Below are 17,797 nucleotides of genomic sequence, written 5' to 3'. Positions count from 1 at the left end.
TCTTATTTTTTGGATCGTGTTGATCATCTTTGGACTTCACACGTTCTTCCTTGTGTTCTGATCGTCCTCTTCTTTTGGATTTCTGCAAGGAAGTCTGAAAGGTACGAGAGGAACGTGTATCAGTATCTTGATATCTATCAGGTTTTCTCAAATTATCCCTATTTCTGAGGTTATATCTCTTTTCAGAGTGCTCCTTTTGAGGAGACCTTCCTCTGGATTGACAACGCTTCTCTTAAGGAAGTGTCTGTCTAGTATTTTCCAACTTCATTTTAAGAGTAGTGAGTGTTTTTTAATAAAAACTTTTTCAGGATTTTCAGTTAGTTCGGGCTTTACTGGTTTCCCTCCCAAACTATCTCTACCTAGGATTTTTCTATTATTCTGGCCAGTTCATATGGTTGCTCAGTTACATTAAGTTCTTTTAGTTTTTGGCAGATTGCCACGGATGCTGCTTCACCTTTAATATTAGCTAATATTATAGCTGAGACCTGTTTGAAATCCTTCAGTAACTTAATACCGAGATTTAAAGCAGGTTCTGCCCCGTATTCATTTATTAATCTGTTTCAAGATGTCTGGTATTAGCGACATAGACGGTACACCATGAGTTTTTGTGTAGATTTCAGCAAAGACTGTACCCCAAGTGTCACAGTCCTCCAGGTGTGGTGCAATCCCCATTGGTAAACAGATTGTTAGAATCCTGTGTTTCTCATGAGGTGTACTATCGGGAAATACTGGCTCGATCTGAGTAATTTTTTGAGCTAACCAGAATGGAATTGGTTTCCTTTTTGTGGGTAATTTACCGATGATTGACTGTATAGTCTGTGGTGTTATTTTGTTTCTTGTTCCCCTGATGTGAGTTTGCTGTGGAATTCTTATAGCAGGTTGGACTGTGAGAGATTCCGCATGACCTATTGAACCAATTGTCTATGTATTTTAATTAATTGTTTTAGCTGAGCTAACAATTCTGGACCTGTCATTTGTTCAATGGCAGGATGTGGTGTATAGCTGGCTAGTACCAGCCATGTTGCTCCTGGTCTACCTAATGGACCGAGCCTGGTAATGTGATTTTGATGTTGTAGGGCGCCTTTAATCCAGAGCTGATGCTCTTGGTAAGTTAGTGGAATTTCAATGTCCTCGAAAGGAACATATTCCACTGGAGGTTCCTCTATATGTAGAAGTAGAACACATGTGTTGTTGGAATTGCTTCTGGGAAGATAATCCATGATTATAATACCTTTCTATAATCTTTATAGCTATTGTTTTCCTGGATGATTATAGCATCCGGGTCATCTTGTTGGAGACCTATAACATCTATACCCGGTTCGGGTATTATTTCCTGCGGATCTACCGTTCTCTTCGTCGGTATCCGACATTTTGTTGAAAGTTTTGCAGAGCAAGTTTCAAGAAAACGAAGATAAGGTGCACAATATTTTGGAACACTGTATCCTTCAACGTTGAACCAGACCAAAAACTAATACATCGGACTTTCGTCATACTAAGTTATGGTGGATATTTCCTCCTTTAACCCACTCCAGACGTCTATTGGAGTATTTTACGGAAAAAGGGTCTCTGTAAAAAGCATGACTGAGTTACTCTAGTATCTACCGTTAAATTAGTGCCTTACCCAACGTTGGACGCCATGTAGTGTAGTTCCTATATTCCCAATAGGCTCTGCGCGTAGGAATAATATATCCTATAGATTTGACGTAGGACTTATGTCTACTAGGTCTCTATCGAATATATTGGACTTAATTGTGAGTGCCTGCTAGCTCAGAGGTCACTAGAAACTTTCTCAAATTCACAAGAAGGGATTAGTTTCTGACAACCGCATAAACATGACAGCTTTGTTTCCCCAAGATAAAACTGATCTTCAGAGTCGTGGAAACAACAGATAGATATTTTACTCAGTCATTCGTGCATGCTTCGTTTCACCAGAGGTGCAGAGAAATAGAGAGACGGGCGTTTTCAATAAAAAGTATTTATTGAACAGTCTTCTTTCTCATGCAGAAGAAATGAACTGCTACAATCGTAATACTGGCTGTAAAGTATAATGCATACAGCAAGAAGTGTATTATAAAATAATACTGTAAAAGCATGGTATGGTTTCTAAGCCATAAAATACATACATAAATAAATAAAGACTAAAAGTACTCAAATGGTGCTTCTAAAATACGCCTACCCCGATGTACCTAACCTAAGTCTAGTACGAGGGAAGAAGTAAGTGTGGTGTAGCTTAAGTTTAGTATTCTTTTGCCAAGAATCTATCCAAGATTTATCTTAGGGTCTAATCAGCTCCGTACCTTGGTTTAGAATGAAGGAGGTCTGGTATCTCTCTGTCTCAGGACTCCATTTCCCAACACCCCACAAGGGGAGCTTGGAAGCACTGGAGCTGGATTTCTCGGCAAGAGAAAAGACAGCATCTCTCTCAGTGCGTCTGCTGGAGGGTCGGCTTCCTTCGGCACTTGCTGTAGCAGGATGCGTTGGGCAAGTAGATAGTCAAACTGCTCCAAACCACTGTGTGTTTGCTTGGGCAAGTTTGGGCATATATTTATACCTTGAAGGTGCCGAATTTGACGTAAAGTTGGACATAATAACGTCATCAAAGAGTCTCAGTTCTTTGAAAACTCCATGAGTTCTTGGAAAAATCAATATTCAAGCTAGGGTAAGTCCCTAACTGCTGAAGCCGAGTTTTCCAAGAAATCGTTGTGGATTTTGGGAACTAGTGGAAGTAGCCATGCCGTATTTGGACTGCATGAGCTATGTCTAAATATGGTTAGGATTTGTATGCCTATATAAGGAAATGGTGATCTATATCTATATAAGAGCATGAATCGGGAAAATTACACTAGGGTCCTAAAATGCTATACAACAGCAGCAGTGCACTATTCTTCCCATTTTTAGTGTTGTGTTTTGTTAATTTGTTATGTGGATTTGTGCAGTGCACTAATCAGAAGTGAGGGTAAACAGGTGCTTGAGTGTGGTGCGTAGGTTCTTGGCTCTGAAGTGTTGGTTAAAGAGCCAGGTCTCCAGCTTCCTACAGAATTCGAGAAGCGAGGAGGAGCCTCTGATGTGTTGAGGGAGGTCATTCCAGATTTTGGATGCGATGTAGGAGAATGAGCAACCTCCTGTTCTACATTTGTGGATGCTGGGTTTGTGTGCAAGTGAGCGAGGCTGAGCATAGGTGTCTGGTCAGCTGGTGAAAATGTATGCAGTCGTTCAAGTGTGCTGGTCCTATGTGCTGTGCTTTGTATGCGTCTGTGAGGAATTTGAATTGGCTAAATTTGTGCATGGGAGCCAGTGGAGCTCTCTGAGGTGTGGTGAGATGTGAATGCTATGTGGGAGGTTAAGGATGATTCTTGCTGCAGCGTTCTGGATGGTCTTGAGCCACTGTGTTGCCGTAGTCAAGTCTGCTTGTGATGAGTGCTTATATAATGTTACGTCTGGTGTTCTGGGGCAACCACTTGAAGGTCATGCGTAGGATGTCAAACAGGAGGAGCTACCTGTGTTCATATGCTCTGTCATGTTGAGTTCGTCATTTGATAGACTTCGAGCCGCATTTTCCTTACCTTGGAATTATCCCCAGGTGTTATACTGGATCCAGAATTGTTCTCATGAGCAGTACCCCCGTGCGTCAGGATGGGGTGTAATTTGTCTCCGTGTGGTGGCGGCGATGTCCGCACCAGAAGTGATATTCCCGTTGCCTATATTGGCGCCACCTTAGCTCGCTGCCGTCAGTTATTTTCTTTCCCCACCAGTCAGATCCGGAGAGCTCTTCTAGTGTGGTCGATTGTTAACTAGTAAGACTGGCTTCAAACCATTGGTGCCTGCCACCGACAGGTGCCGGTGACGGACCTGCACCTTGTTTGCCTCTGGTGGCTCAAGGGTTACCACAAAGAAAAGACTGGTGTCAACTTCTGTGCCATGCACCCCAAGGCCTTAAGGAATCACTCCCTCAAACTTCTTGCCGCTTGACGTGTAATGCCAAGACTCGATCCCGGTCGAGAGGAAGGTCCTGGGATCGGTCACGGAGCCCAAGAGCCTCGTTTCACTCAAATTCGTCCTTGGGTAAGTCCCATAGAAAAAAGAAAAGTAAGATGTTGAAGAGGTCTTCGACTTCGCCCCGTCCGTCAAAGTCATCCAACGAGACGAGGGAGCGTTCTCATTCAAGACCTGGTTACGTGGTTAAGCCTGCGTCTGGCCCAGTTCCTCGCCTCCCTGAGTTTCAAAGAGCCGGAGCCGCCCCCGCCCAACTTTGTGAGTTCTATGAGGTCATGCACCTCATATTTGGGTGGCCCATTGCTGCTGGTGTGCCTTTGGGCCCCTTGGGTTTGCAAGGGGCCCCCACTGGTTCTCCACTAGCGTTTGCATCTCTATTGGGGCCCCTTGGATCCACTGATGGATCCAGACCAGTGTTGGTCGTATCACCTCAACCTACCCTGGTGCTAGTCCCGATGTTGACACTCATGTCGCCCACCAGGGGCCTCGTCCCCTTTCTCATCTCTGACTCTGACACAGAGCCGGAGGGGCTTCGTCTGGCGCAGACTGGAGACATGACTTCCAGGCAGGAACCCGAGCCCTATGTCTCTGGGCTGGGATTCGTGGAGGACAGGGAGGGGGCGCTGGGCCCAGAAGAATACTAGCCCCTAGACCCTAACATGGACTGGTCTGAGTATTTGGCGGATGACAGTGGACTGGACAACTCTCCAGATTTTGGCATGGTCTTTGCTCCTACTGTGGCTACGGAGGAGGGAGCCTTTTTTGCACTTGTGGTGAGAAGAGTGGCTGAGATACTGGACCTTAGCCTACCCTCTACAAATGTCTCGACAGAGGTGCTTCAGGTGGGAGTAACACCTTAGAACTGCTTCTCCCAATTAATTAAGCCTTCACGGACGACTTAGTCCAAACCCTGTACAGGACGATTGCCCCCTGCCCTGAAAGGGGGACAAGTTTCCTCAACCAACACCCTACCCCGGAGAGCATGGTGGTCCAAGCTTCCACCTCCTGCGTAAATCTTGACTCATTTCCACTATTTCACCAGATAGGGATGGTTAGAAAGCTTTCTTGCGGACCGCCAACAAGGTGTCAAATTAGGCTCCTACAATTCCATCTGTAGGAAGCTGACCAAGGGTGTGCCACAGGGCTCCTGCTTGAGCCCCACGTTCTTTAACATATACGTGGCCCCCTTGGCAGACATCATAAGATCTTACGGGTTCACCCCAATCTCCTATGCTGATGACACCCAGCTGCTGTTTCCCTTCCAAACTCTCACACCAACGGTTATAGAATCTTTCCAAAACGGCATGCGAGCCGTGGCAGATTGGATGGCCCACAACTTCCTCCAATGCAACGTGACCAAGACTGAAGTCATGTTGTTTGGAGGGGCCACTCTGCTATGGTCTCCCGACTGGTGGCCATCTGAGCTAGGACCTGTTCCGGTACCAAAGCAGGCCGTAAAGAATCTGGGTGTGCGTCTAGATCAAGCACTGATCCTAAAAGACCATGTTAATCAAGTCACGGGAACTTGTTTCCGAGCGATAGGGTTACTCCGACGCATATTCCCCTTCCTACCTGACATCCATAGGAAGACGCTGGTACAAGCATTGGTCATCGGTCGGATGGATTATTGCAATGGACTGCTTATTTCTGCCAACCAAGAACAATTGGGTCGGCTGCAGGTGGTACAGAACACCGCGGCAAGACTCATTCTGAATGCCTTGCCCCGTACTCCCTCACGCCCTCTCCTCTCTTCACTTCACTGGTTACCGGTGAAACAGCGCATTGACTTCAAAGTATGTTGTATAATGCACAAATGTATCTACGGATCTGGCCCTCAATATCTAAGAGACATATTTGTCCCCTATTTACCTAGACGTGCTTTACGCTCCAGTAGCACTATGCTGCTTCAGGTCCCTAGGGTGACGAGAGCAAGACAGGGAGGACGGGCCATCTCACTTAAAGGCCCGATGCTCTGGAATTCTCTGCCCCCATTGCTGAGACATACCTCCAACCATCTGTCCTTTAGAAGGAAGTTAAAAACATATCTCTTCCCCCAAGATTAATGTTTTCCCCCGCAATCGCAGCAGTCTTATGTCCTTGGTAGCTCCATGATACCTGCTCAGAAGCTACGCGCGGAGATACCCCTTCGGGGCTGATTCAGGCGCGAAATAAGCATATATAAATATAAATAAATAAAAATCCAAGAGGCTAAACTTCTTAGGGAAGAACATTTTTATTCCACCAGCCTGGCACTGTGGTCCATGAATACCGCATGCCTTTTGGGCTGTTCCTCCAAATCCCTGTCGGATTTTGTTGTGCAAGAACTGCCCATGTTCCCAGGGGAGGCCCAGGCCCTAATCTTCCAAGATATTGAAGGTGGTGGAGATGCAGTCTAGTTCATGATCCGATGTGGTCTGGACACAACCGACTCACTGAGGAGAGTGGTCTCTTAATCAGTAGCCTTACGGCCCCACGCCTTGTTGAAAACAACTGGCTTTTCAGGGGATGTCAGAGAGTCGCTTATGGATATGCCCTTTGATGGCTTTCTTCTCTTTGTGGACAAGACTGACTCAGCTCTGGAATGCTTCAAAGATAGCAGGGCTATTGTCAGGTCCTTGGGGCTTTCCTTGGTGCTTGGAAACCCCAGTCTACCTTTTGCTCCTCTCGTGTCCATGAAAAGGGCTTCCAGCCGCGTCTTTACCAGCACCGCCACCACAACGCTCAAGCTTCCCAGCCTTCATGTGCTCGAGGACAATGTATCCATAGACCGTGTGGGTCGGGCAGCCATAGGTTAGCCCAGTCCCCCACTATCATCGCCAGCTTTTTATTTTTGTGTATATTATTATTAGGTTAACATTGGTTCACAGCAGTTTACAATCAAGTAAGTCATGGTACCAGAAAGTTCAATTGCCTTCACTTCCCTTGCCACAGAGAACACACCACATAGACAAATAAGTTTTGCAATACCTATCAGCCCCTTAAACCATAAGAGTGCAGTAAGTTGTCCCCCAACGCTCTTCTGACGCCCCTTCAGTCGCTCAGGTCTGGATCTGAGTCCTGTACGGAGGGGCACATATATTCCCACAAAATTTGTTCCATCTGCCCCACACCCTCTTCCATTTTTTAGGACAGCCTCTATTTACGAAGGCTGCTTTTTCTGCCACCATGGTGCTGTCTAGATCACAGCACCAATGTTGGTGGGAGGGGGCCGCCTGAGCACCTCACAGCCTGGCAATGTTCCGTTTGGCTAGTGCCATACCCATGGTCGCCAATTTCTGTTCTGTGTGGTTCAGGTCTGTTGGTTCCAACACATTGAATAGGCATTTCCTTGGTTCGGGGGAGATCTCATGTCCTCATACCCTGGGGTGAGTGTGTCAACTATCGCCCTCCAGTAGGCCACAATGCGGGGACAGTCCCACAGCGTGTGGTAAAAGGTACCCTCGGCCCCACAGCCTCTGAGGCAAAGCGGCAACTCTGCCCTTCCTATTTTATAAAGTGTGGTGCTATTATAGTATGTTCTGTGCAATATTTTAAGTTGCACTAGTTTCAGACTTGATGGGATTGCTACCTCTCGTGGGGAGGCAAGGGCTTCCTGCCAGTTTTGTTCGTCCATGTCGCCTATCTCGGCTTGCCATTTCTCCCTGAGATCTTGGGTAGGGTCTGATTGGTTATCAATCAATTTACAATAAGTTAGGGAGGTCCCTTTTTTGGTGAGGTGGTCTGTCAATAGTTGGTCCTCTAGTGGCGAGGCGTCAGGGAGGTCCCTTACCGGGGCTACGACTTTTGTGAGTGTGTGCTTTATTTGGATATATCTGAAGTATTCAGTCCCTGCCATTTGATATATTGCTTGTAGCTGGGCGAACGTCACCACTTCCCCTTTTTTCCACAGGTCCCCGACCATAGAGATGCCTATTTGGTACCACCGGGAAAAACCTTTACTGGTGCTTAGTGTACCCAACCTGGGGGTGTCCCAGAGCGGTGTATGTTTTGTCATCACTCCCTCCCATCCTAGTGCACGCTGTGCCACTGACGAGACATGTATAGTGTGTGCTGTAGGGCCTATCAGTCCTTGCTTCCGCTTTTTGTCATACAGGGCTCCCATAATCCCATCTTTACTGAGAGTATGCCTGTCCATACGTAATGCGGGTTCTTCTTGTGGGGCATGGAGCCATTGATTAATCACAATAAGTTGGGAGGCCCAGTAGTAGAGCTTGATGTTGGGAAGGGCTATACCCCGTCATACCATCTCCAAGTTAGTTTACGCTGCGCTATCCGTGGGGGCCTTCCCTCCCATAAGAGATATCGCACTTCGGCCTCAATTTATTTGAAGTAGGAGTCTGGAACAGGTGATGGGGTGTTCTGTAGTGCGTATAAGAATCTGGGCAGGGCCATCATCTTGAACAGGGCAGCTCTTCCTAGTAGTGTCAAGGGGAGGGAGTGCCACCATCTCACGTTGCTGCGGAGTCTCTTCAGTGGGGCAGGAGATTAAGTTCGTAAAACTGTGTGGGGTGTGGTGTAATATGTCTACCGAGATATTGAAATCCCTCCGGTGCCAGAGATATTTCTACGCCTGGGGTGAGACGCGGGGGGGGGGCCTTTGAGTATGTATAGGACCGACTTTGCCCAGTTTATCGTGTAGACGGAAACTCTGCCGTATGAGTCTTAGATGTCCAGCAGGCAGATAATGGATTTTCGGGGGTTCGCCATGTAGAGCAGGATGTCATCGGCGTAGAGGGATATTCGATCCTTCCATCCCTCCGTCCCGCGCAGTCCCCGTATATCATCGCCAGCTTTTAACGAGGTTTCGATTTAATTTAGTCCATAACCTCTTAGGAAATTCTCAAGGCTGGAGTAGGGTATGTGGTTTTGGTCCTTGTACTTGCAACAATTTTTCAACTCGATACCATGCATTTTATAATGTTCTGTGAACATTATTGTGCCATTCAAAGGAGCTTTTTAGTTCCAATTTTAAGGGTAAATGTTTTATACAGGGCAAACCCGCCCTACTTTATTTACAGTTGCTGAATGACCCAAGGGACATATTTTACATTGCAAGTTTTTTAGTTGCAGCCGTTCGTTCGACTCAGGAAAAAGTGTTATAGTACATTAAACCCCTAATGAGTGATTTTTAGGTCAGCGGCAATCACTGTATTTATATTGTTAAAATTATGTTGTATCTGTAGCCTGAATTTGTACATGATTTAATGAAATTTGATCTTATACTATTATGTGTTTTTTAAGTCGCTCATATGAGTTGAATATTCGGATTTTAAGTATTTTTATGGTATTGTTTATTGTGAAATATGTGTTGTACTTTTCTTGTTTTTATTAACCGAATGAAGTGGTTTGACTGACTGACAGTCCACCACCCGACACCCCTGGTAGACGCAGCCTGTGGTTTGACTGACTGACAGTCCACCACCCGACACCCCTGGTAGACGCAGCCTCCAAACCAATTTAGTTTGCCTTCTTACCATAATGGGCCCCTAGTGGGAGGCAGGACACGCCATTAACTGCCCCACTTGGTCTTCGATTGTCCGAAGGGTCTAATGCCTCTCCTTCCTGACCTCCCCTTCACCCATGCCACCTGCTTGTGACAGGCTGACGGAGGACCATCTTTCCTTACTCCGTCAGGAAGCGACATCTTACTTGGCCAAGGGAGCTATAGAGAGGGCGCTGACGCCTGAAGTAGGTTGTGGTTGTTATTCGTGGTAGTTTCTGGTGCCTGAGCAGGACAGAGACTTTTTTTCTCTCCTGGAACTGCATGATCTCAATTTCTTACTCAAAAAGGAGAAGTTCAAAATGCACATTCTCACTAGTCTTGTCTGCCTTGGACCAGGGAGACTCGATGGTAGCGTTGGACTTACAGGATGCGTACTTCCTTATTCCTGTCCTGCTTGGCCACAGTATTTGCCTTCGAATCAAGGTAGGCCACGAGCACTTCCAGTTCGCCATGCTCCCTTTTGGCCTTGCCAACACCCCTTGTGTGTTCATCAAGATGATGGCGGTGGTTGCAGCTCATCTGTGGAGGTCAGGGGCACCAGTCTTCCCTTATCTCGACGACTGGCTATTGAAGGCGGGCTCGTCCCAGGCTATCGTCTCCCACCTCCAGACTGCAGCAGACCTCCTGCACTCTCTGGGGTTCACTATCAACTTGCTAAAGTTACACCTGACTACCTCTCAGACGCTCCGTTTTATCAGAGCTATTCTGGATCTGATGCAGTTTCAGGCATATCCTGAATGGTGAGTTCAGAACATTCAGACTATGATACTGAATTTTCAGTCTCTATCTTGGATTTCGGTGAGACTGATTCTGGAGCTGCTAGGCCTCATGGCCTCTTGTATGTGACACATGTCCCCTGGCATATGTGGGCTCTGCAGTGGGACTTGAAGTTCCAGTTGGCGCAGCATTAGGAGAATCTCTAGGACATGGCCCAGATTTTAGCGGGAACTGCAAAAGATCTGCAGTGGTGGTTAACAAAGAGAGATTGGATCAGCGGCAGACCCTTCTCCTTTCCCCCAACAAGATCTGACAGTGTTCACAGATGTATCACTCCTGGATGGGGCAGCCATCTGGGAGAGGTGAAGATCAGAGGCCTCTGGTCTCTGTCGGAATCTGGACTTCACATCTTTTGGAGCTCTGGGCAATCTGGCTGCCATTAAAAGCCTTTCTATCCTCCAATAAGGGAAGGCTAGTGCAGGTGGTCACGTACAACACCATAGCCATGCTGGACTGCAGCAAAAAGGGCGGGCTGGGGTCATGGACAATTTGTCAAGAGGCCCTGCATCTCTGGACATGGCTGGAACGTCTGGGCATATACCTGGTGGTCCAACACCTGGCGAGCTCTCTGAACCCCAGGCCAGGAAACTCAGCCAAAGATGCCTAGCGTAGCATGAATGGCATTCTATCCGAAGGAGGTTCAAGCTCTCTTTCAGCATTGGGGAGAGCCTTGGTTAGATCTGTTCACCACTGCCAAGAACTTGCAATGTCAGCAATTCTGCGCACTGGAGTTTCCAAAGCAGCTCTCGCTCAGAGATACTTTTGTCTAGTGTGGAGCTCTACCCTTCTGTACATCATTGCTCCAATACCACTCCTGCCCAGAGTTCTCGGAAGGATCTTATGTCACTGCAGTAGGGGAGGGTTCTCAACCCGAACCTGTCAAAGTCTCCCTTGATGCGTGGAGATTGAGCCGTGGGAGTTGACAGCTTTCGACCTTTACCCGAAGTCTGCAATGTTATTTTGGGAGTTAAGCGTCTCCCCTCTAATATTCCATACGCCTACCATTGAGGTAAGTTTGTGGCATGGTGTGCAGAGAAACAGGTTGCCATTCTTTGTGCTCCTCTTTCTCAGGTCTTTCTCTTTATCCTTTCTCTTGCCAGGCAGTGCTTTGCTTTGGGCACCTTAAAGGGCTATCTATCTGCCTTCCGAAAAGTTCAGTGGTTGCCAGATCAGCCATTCCTCTTCACATCCCTGTTGTAAATAGGTTCTTGAAACGTTAGCAATATGTTGCCACCTTTGCCTCAATGGGACCTAATTAGTTCTAACTTTTCTGATGTGCACTCCCTTTGAGCCATTGCACAATTGTCCTCTTAGGCTCCTTACCATCAAGGTGGCCTTCCTCGTGGCAATAACATCTGTCGGGAGGGTCAGTGAGCTTCAAGCTTTGTCATCCAAACTTCCATAACTGACCATCTGCCCAGACAAGCTAGGTCTACTCTCTAGTGCTTCTTTAAGGCCGAAAGTCATCACTCACTTTTATATAAGCCAGTTCATCACACTGCCTACTTTCTATGCTCCACCACATCCCTCCAAGGAAGAGTAGCCTTGATTGTGGTTCTGGCGGTGGTCTATTATTTGATACTCCATTTCCTTTCTAGCTGTTTGCAGTGACATTTGGATTCTGGGGGGTCATCTGTGTACCAGTTGGTTCATTTTTGTCTGTTGGTGTTGATAGGTGCTAGAGAGTCTACATAGTTCTTCATCCACTCGTTAAAATTAGTGCTGTCCTTGTTGAGGTAGTTTGTGAAGTTGAGTTAGTCCTAGTTATGGACTTTGAGCCAGTCTGCATATGAGATTTTTCCTCAGCTGCAGCTTGGTAGGCTGATGCTGGTGGGTGTGTTGACTTGTGTTGATTTCGAAGTGGATGATGGAGTGGTCTGTCCATGTGAGCAGTGAGGTGGAGTTGTATATGAACTTGTTGCTGGTGGCGAATATTGGGTCCAGTGTATGTCCTGCAATGTGAGTTGAGTTTGTGGCGAGTTGGGGGAGTCCAATGTTGTCAAGGCTTTCGAGAAGGGCTATTTAACAGGGACCATTCATTCTTCTGTGTGTGAATTGAGATTGCTGAGTAGTGTGGAGTTGAAGGAGAAGGTGGTGATGAAGTTATTGATGAAACTGCTGAAGTTGGATCCGTGATCCTGGTGGTCTGTAGGCAAGTGTTCCCTATAAGATGAAGCTGTCACTGATTTGTACTTTAGAGAGCATGTGTTCCATGAAGGAGGTGGTGTTCCCTGTGGATGCAGAGCATTTAATGGTTTCCTTGTGGACAATGCAGAATCTTTCTCCTGGCCTGTGAAGGCTGTCTTGTTGTGTGATCTTGTAGCCTGTTGCTATAGCCACAGTGATGTCAGGTACTGAAGTAGGGTTGACTCAGGTTTCCGGGAGGACCAGGAGGTCTGATGTGTTGTTGCTGAGGAGATCTAATGAATGTGTTCTGAGCACACGTATTCTTCTCTAGGTTTTTAGAAAATAATTTTGTGGAGTTTTTTTGATCTGCGTGCTGCAATTAATAGAGTATACCCAATGCTCGAATTACAGTTAAACAGGTGGCTTGTCAACAGGCGTTGACACAGACTTAATTGCGCACAGCCTAATTAAATTTGTTGATCTGAACACAATTTTTTCTCATCATCAACTTATTTTATTTATATTTCTTTAACTGTTATTTTCAACATCCTTACTATGACCTTGTTTAACATTTAACATTATTCATGTTTAAGGCACATCAAAACAATACAGAATTCAATGTATCACCAAAGACAAAACAATCAATATAATGTTGGTTAGATTGGCATTCGCCCAATGCATTTCGGGACGTTAGAAAAGTCCCTTCGTCAGGGGTACCACTGTAAAAAAATATAATATACAGGCACATCAGTTTATCGTTAAACATTTCGAATGTACAAGAAAAAGGTTGTCTTACTACAAGCAAAAAAAGTACCTTCACCATTATCACCCATGTGAGGTTTGTGTTAAGAAAAAACTTTTTAACTCACACCAAAGACCCTAACTTCCGCAAGGTTGCTGGATAGCTGAAGTCAAACAACGTAAACAACTTATATCTGTAAACAAAATTCAAACCAGAAATAAGAAACACAGTGTTTTCCTCATAGTCATCTAACGTTTATCTATGGCATAAAACCACCAATATGCATACCTAAAGACTTGGTTCCACGAGTAGATTATAAAAGTTTCACCAAATAAACTCCGTTCGTCACTCTGATTTACTCGAACCAATGTCGACCTGTAACGTGTTGACAGAAAGCCATCACTATCTTATAGTCTCGTTTTACCTTTCAAATAGTCACGACGTTGATATATACATACCTCGTTTAGCTTCAAAAAAGGCTCTTGTTCTAATAATCAAGCTACATCCACTCGACACCGCAAATAGTCAACAGACCTGTAGAATAATTACAAAAGAGCCATCACTCTACTGCTCACAAGTAAACCGTGCTAAACTGGCAACATGGCAGTTTGGCAAGGTTTACTTGTGAGCAGTAGAGTGACATATATATATATCTCACAACAACTTGGCTCGTATCTGGTTGACCCCTGGCGCTTCTCCTATCGATGCGAGTTCCTCGGCAGAGCCCAGCCGAATTCAATCGTCCACTCCTTAATCCAGGAAATGAACACGCACTCGTAAGGATCTCACTTCCCAATTTCTTTTATTTATCCAAAGTTCTCAAGATCGATTTAATTACCACTGCGTTCCGCCGCCAACTGACGGCTTGATCACGGTCAATATTAGATCAATCCACTAACTTCCTTTAAGGAGTGGTTAAACAAAGCCACATGATTGTTACGTGACTTCCTGTCATTACAACTTTGAATTATGGGCATCGTAGTTCCTTTCATATGTACACACATTATATTTACAAACACATTGTTTACTACTCATGCAAACATTTTTAAACATAATTTTAACACAATATTGTTGAAGTCATTTGGGTGTTTTTACAGATCCTGGTTCTTTTTACCCTGATACATGCCCCAAATGTTCATACATTTGTTCATTCATTGCCCGAATTCCGGGTTTACCATTGTAGTTTGTCGGGTATCGCCCTCTAGTGGGCCTATTTACTGGTGATCTTAATTTCTCAAAATATATATATATATATATATATATATATATATATATATATATATATATATATATATATATATATATATATATATATTCGCATATACATTGTTTTATACGTATATACATGTATAAAGGTCACTGCATAATTTTCCTATAAGTTATTATTTGATTACATGCTTATGGGTCTGTTTATTTTATTTATCCATCAAATATGTATCTATGATCATAACAATTGCATCTATAAGTGCTTCACTATTTAAATACTGAAGAAAACATGAAAATAAAATAAATATATATAAAAAATTATAAAAATATACAAAATAAATTAGCTTTTGTATACAGCAACACTTGAAAGTCTGAGTTTCTAATTATCTATCCATGTTTGCATATATGGAACGTTATACACTATATTTTTATATCTCTTTATTATTTTCCTTATACGTTTATACCCTTTCTATGTAGTTATGTATTTATATATTTATCACCTTACTCCTTACTGTAGAAAGAAAGAGAAAAAACCTCCAACTACCTCCAGTGCACTACTCTGTCTCATCCTATACCTCTAACAATAAATCCTCTACCTCCAATGCCTGGCTCATCCCAAACCTTTTTCTTCTACTATTATCTCCCATATAACTCTTTCTAGACTCTTCCCTCCTCTATCCTTTTTTCATCCTAATCGGTCAAACTAACAGATGCACATGTCCCCTGCTCAAATTAACAGTTTATATTTCCCTATACTACCACCACTTTGGCTTCCAGAGTAGCGTGCTACTTGCCAAAAAGCGATTTAACACCTTGTCAGACTGATTTGCATATAGCCATGTCTGAACTGGGGTGGCAGAGTGGGCTAAAGAACGGTGATGGATTAAACCCAGATCTTTTGACTGGGTGTGAGTGTTTGATTGATTCAGATGCTCCGTCCATCACCACCCCCTTTTGTACCGCTTTTGGCCGCCATAAGTGTGGCAGGGTATGCTCAGACGTGAGTCCCTTGCTCACTTTGCCACTGGATTCAACCAAGCCGGGCTGAAGACGGCTGGAATGCCAGAAACCGGTTCTCGGAAGCTTGTTTCCGGTCCAGGGAAGACATGGCTTTGCAGTTCGGGCTGGACTGTTCCCATGAGGCACAGGGTCAGACTGATTTGCATATAGCCATGTCTGAACTGGAGTGGCAGAGTGGGCTAAAGAACGGTGATGGATTAAACCCAGATCTTTTGACTGGGTGTGAGTGTTTGATTGATTCAAATGCTCCGTCCATCACCACCCCCTTTTGTACCTTGTCAGGGGTAGTAAGCACGATATAAATACAATTACAGTTAAAATCTCACCTGTAGGCGTCTGCTACAGTATTAATACTGTAGCAGCACATCAATGCCACAGCCTCCATACCTCTGTGATAATGTTCCAGTATCCATATCTCAGCATTATATTCCAGCCCCCTTATGGTTGGCATTAATACGTCCGCTCTTCTGGCCCTGTATTACTGCATCATTATCCCTGTAACTTTTTTTAATTATACAATGGCATACCTAGTGTAAATACATTGGTCTTCAGATTGATTTCTAACAAGCTTTTATATATGCATTAACAAAACACTTTAAAATAAAACCCCTTCATTTCCTTCATCCCCCGTTTTAAGAAATGGTGTGGACTTATAGCGGCAACAAGCATTTTGGGAGGTTATCTCATTTGACTGGCAATAAATAACTCCAAATGAGCAGTGTTCACCCCAAACACTGCAAACATTACACATAGACTGGGGGACGTCTTTTTAGGTCAAAGCCTACCAGACAATGCAACTGTCTGGTTTACTAACGATATCTTGGGGACTTTCTGAAAGTTTCCCTGGGAGTGCATTCTGCCAATTGCTTACTATTGGCTTTGTGTTTTGTAACTCACATTTGCCTGCTTCCAATTTTCTAGCTTTGTTTTAGGCTGTCCAGCTTTAGTTCGTCCCTCCCATGGAGCAGAGCCTATAGACTGTTATTCCACAGTCTGCTTTCTATAAAAGGCCTCTAAATAGTGTTCTTATCTTGTCACATTTGCTGTGCATTCAAAAACAGAGGTCAAATGTCAGGCTCTGTCATCTGAGGGAGCTTAGTGTTCACTTTTCTTCCAAGTGAGTGGATTTGTGTTTCAATTGAGCTGGATACACATGTGAGAAGAGAGGCTGGTGCAGGTGATTGTTTTTAGGAACACTGTCTCCCAGTACAGAACCATTCTAGAGCCCTGTTAATGTCTCGGTCTGCCCGTGCCAGTATTAATGATTAAGCTATTCTCCCTGTCTCAGTGTTTATGCCACAGTACCTTTTCTATTAGTATCAGGGTGTTTTTCACTAATGTACCACCAAGACGCTTTCACATGATTGTTGTACTATATCTCCTTGTCCATATGTAAAAGTTATTTTGCACTTCTGTGACAAGTGCATTGTGACCAGTAATGTTGTATATTTTGTGAAGGGCTTTTTTTTCTCCCCAGGATTAAATTAGCTTCATACTAAGAAAAAAACCTAAAACTCTGAAAATTAAAAAGAACAAATATCCAATGTAGCCCATCCTTTTTTAGTGCCCCTCCCTTCCAATACTAATATGACTACCATAGCCTCCCTATCTCAATGGTCCCAACTTCCTAGCGGTCTGCTAATGCCCATGTGCCCTTGTCCCAAGGATGAGTACTTAGCCTTCAAATTCCTGGTTTGATGTCCTGCCCTCAGTATCCTAGCACTGATGCATCTGTCACGCTATCCCAAATTTCATGAAGTGGTCTCTATTTATCCCTAGCTCCTCATCCCACCTAAGGCTCCCAGTTTTCCGTTTCTGCTGATTTTACAGATAAATAATGACAGGAAACATTGTGTTTGCTGTCTGTATTCATTTATAAAAGCAGAAAAATACAGCAAATTGTGCTTTTTGTGAGTAAATCGTAAATCATACGTTCTTATAAAACGGCCTGTCACCGTAAGGTCTCCAGGCGCTTGCTTTGGGAACCCGTCCTGGCTTTTCCCTGCGAGATAACCCCTACTGGGCATCCCCAAGGTGAAAGCCAGGCATCCCATTGCGTTGGGGCCGTAGTGGAGATTAAGCAAGCTATTGCCCAGAGTTGCAGAGTGTGAACCCATGATTCGAGTAGGCACCGAGGCGAGAATTATCGAGTCAGTGGACATTTTGAGCTCAAGACCCTGCCGCGTCGGGGATTGAACCCTGGTCCCGGGTCTGACCTCTGCGTCCGGGTCTGCCTCTTCTAACCGGTGAGCCACACTTCTCCAATGAGTGACTCTCTATGCAGTCTTTCATTAATTGTAGGCCAGCAGTTGAGTAGATAAACATCATGGACAGTTAAAAAAAATCTTAAATACAGGCATATGTTAAAAAATATTGATATATAATGCTAATATTTACATATGGGTGTGGTGTTTGGTTATGCTTGGCTG

The 17,797-nt window shown here is 44.7% G+C and overlaps 1 protein-coding gene across 1 annotated transcript in view; it reads left to right on the top strand.

Annotated features, from left to right (window-relative positions):
* Window positions 1-17,797, top strand: part of LOC147747918 (rab GTPase-activating protein 1-like) — a 1,062,456-nt gene that overhangs the window by 235,444 nt on the left and 809,215 nt on the right. The gene's annotated exons all lie outside the window — the stretch shown is intronic.

Source organism: Lissotriton vulgaris, chromosome 1_1, assembly GCF_964263255.1.
Source record: "Lissotriton vulgaris chromosome 1_1, aLisVul1.2, whole genome shotgun sequence".
NCBI classification, from domain to species: Eukaryota; Metazoa; Chordata; class Amphibia; order Caudata; family Salamandridae; genus Lissotriton; species Lissotriton vulgaris.
Note: the sequence above shows the minus strand (reverse complement) of the source record. Positions and strands in the feature narration are given on the sequence as shown.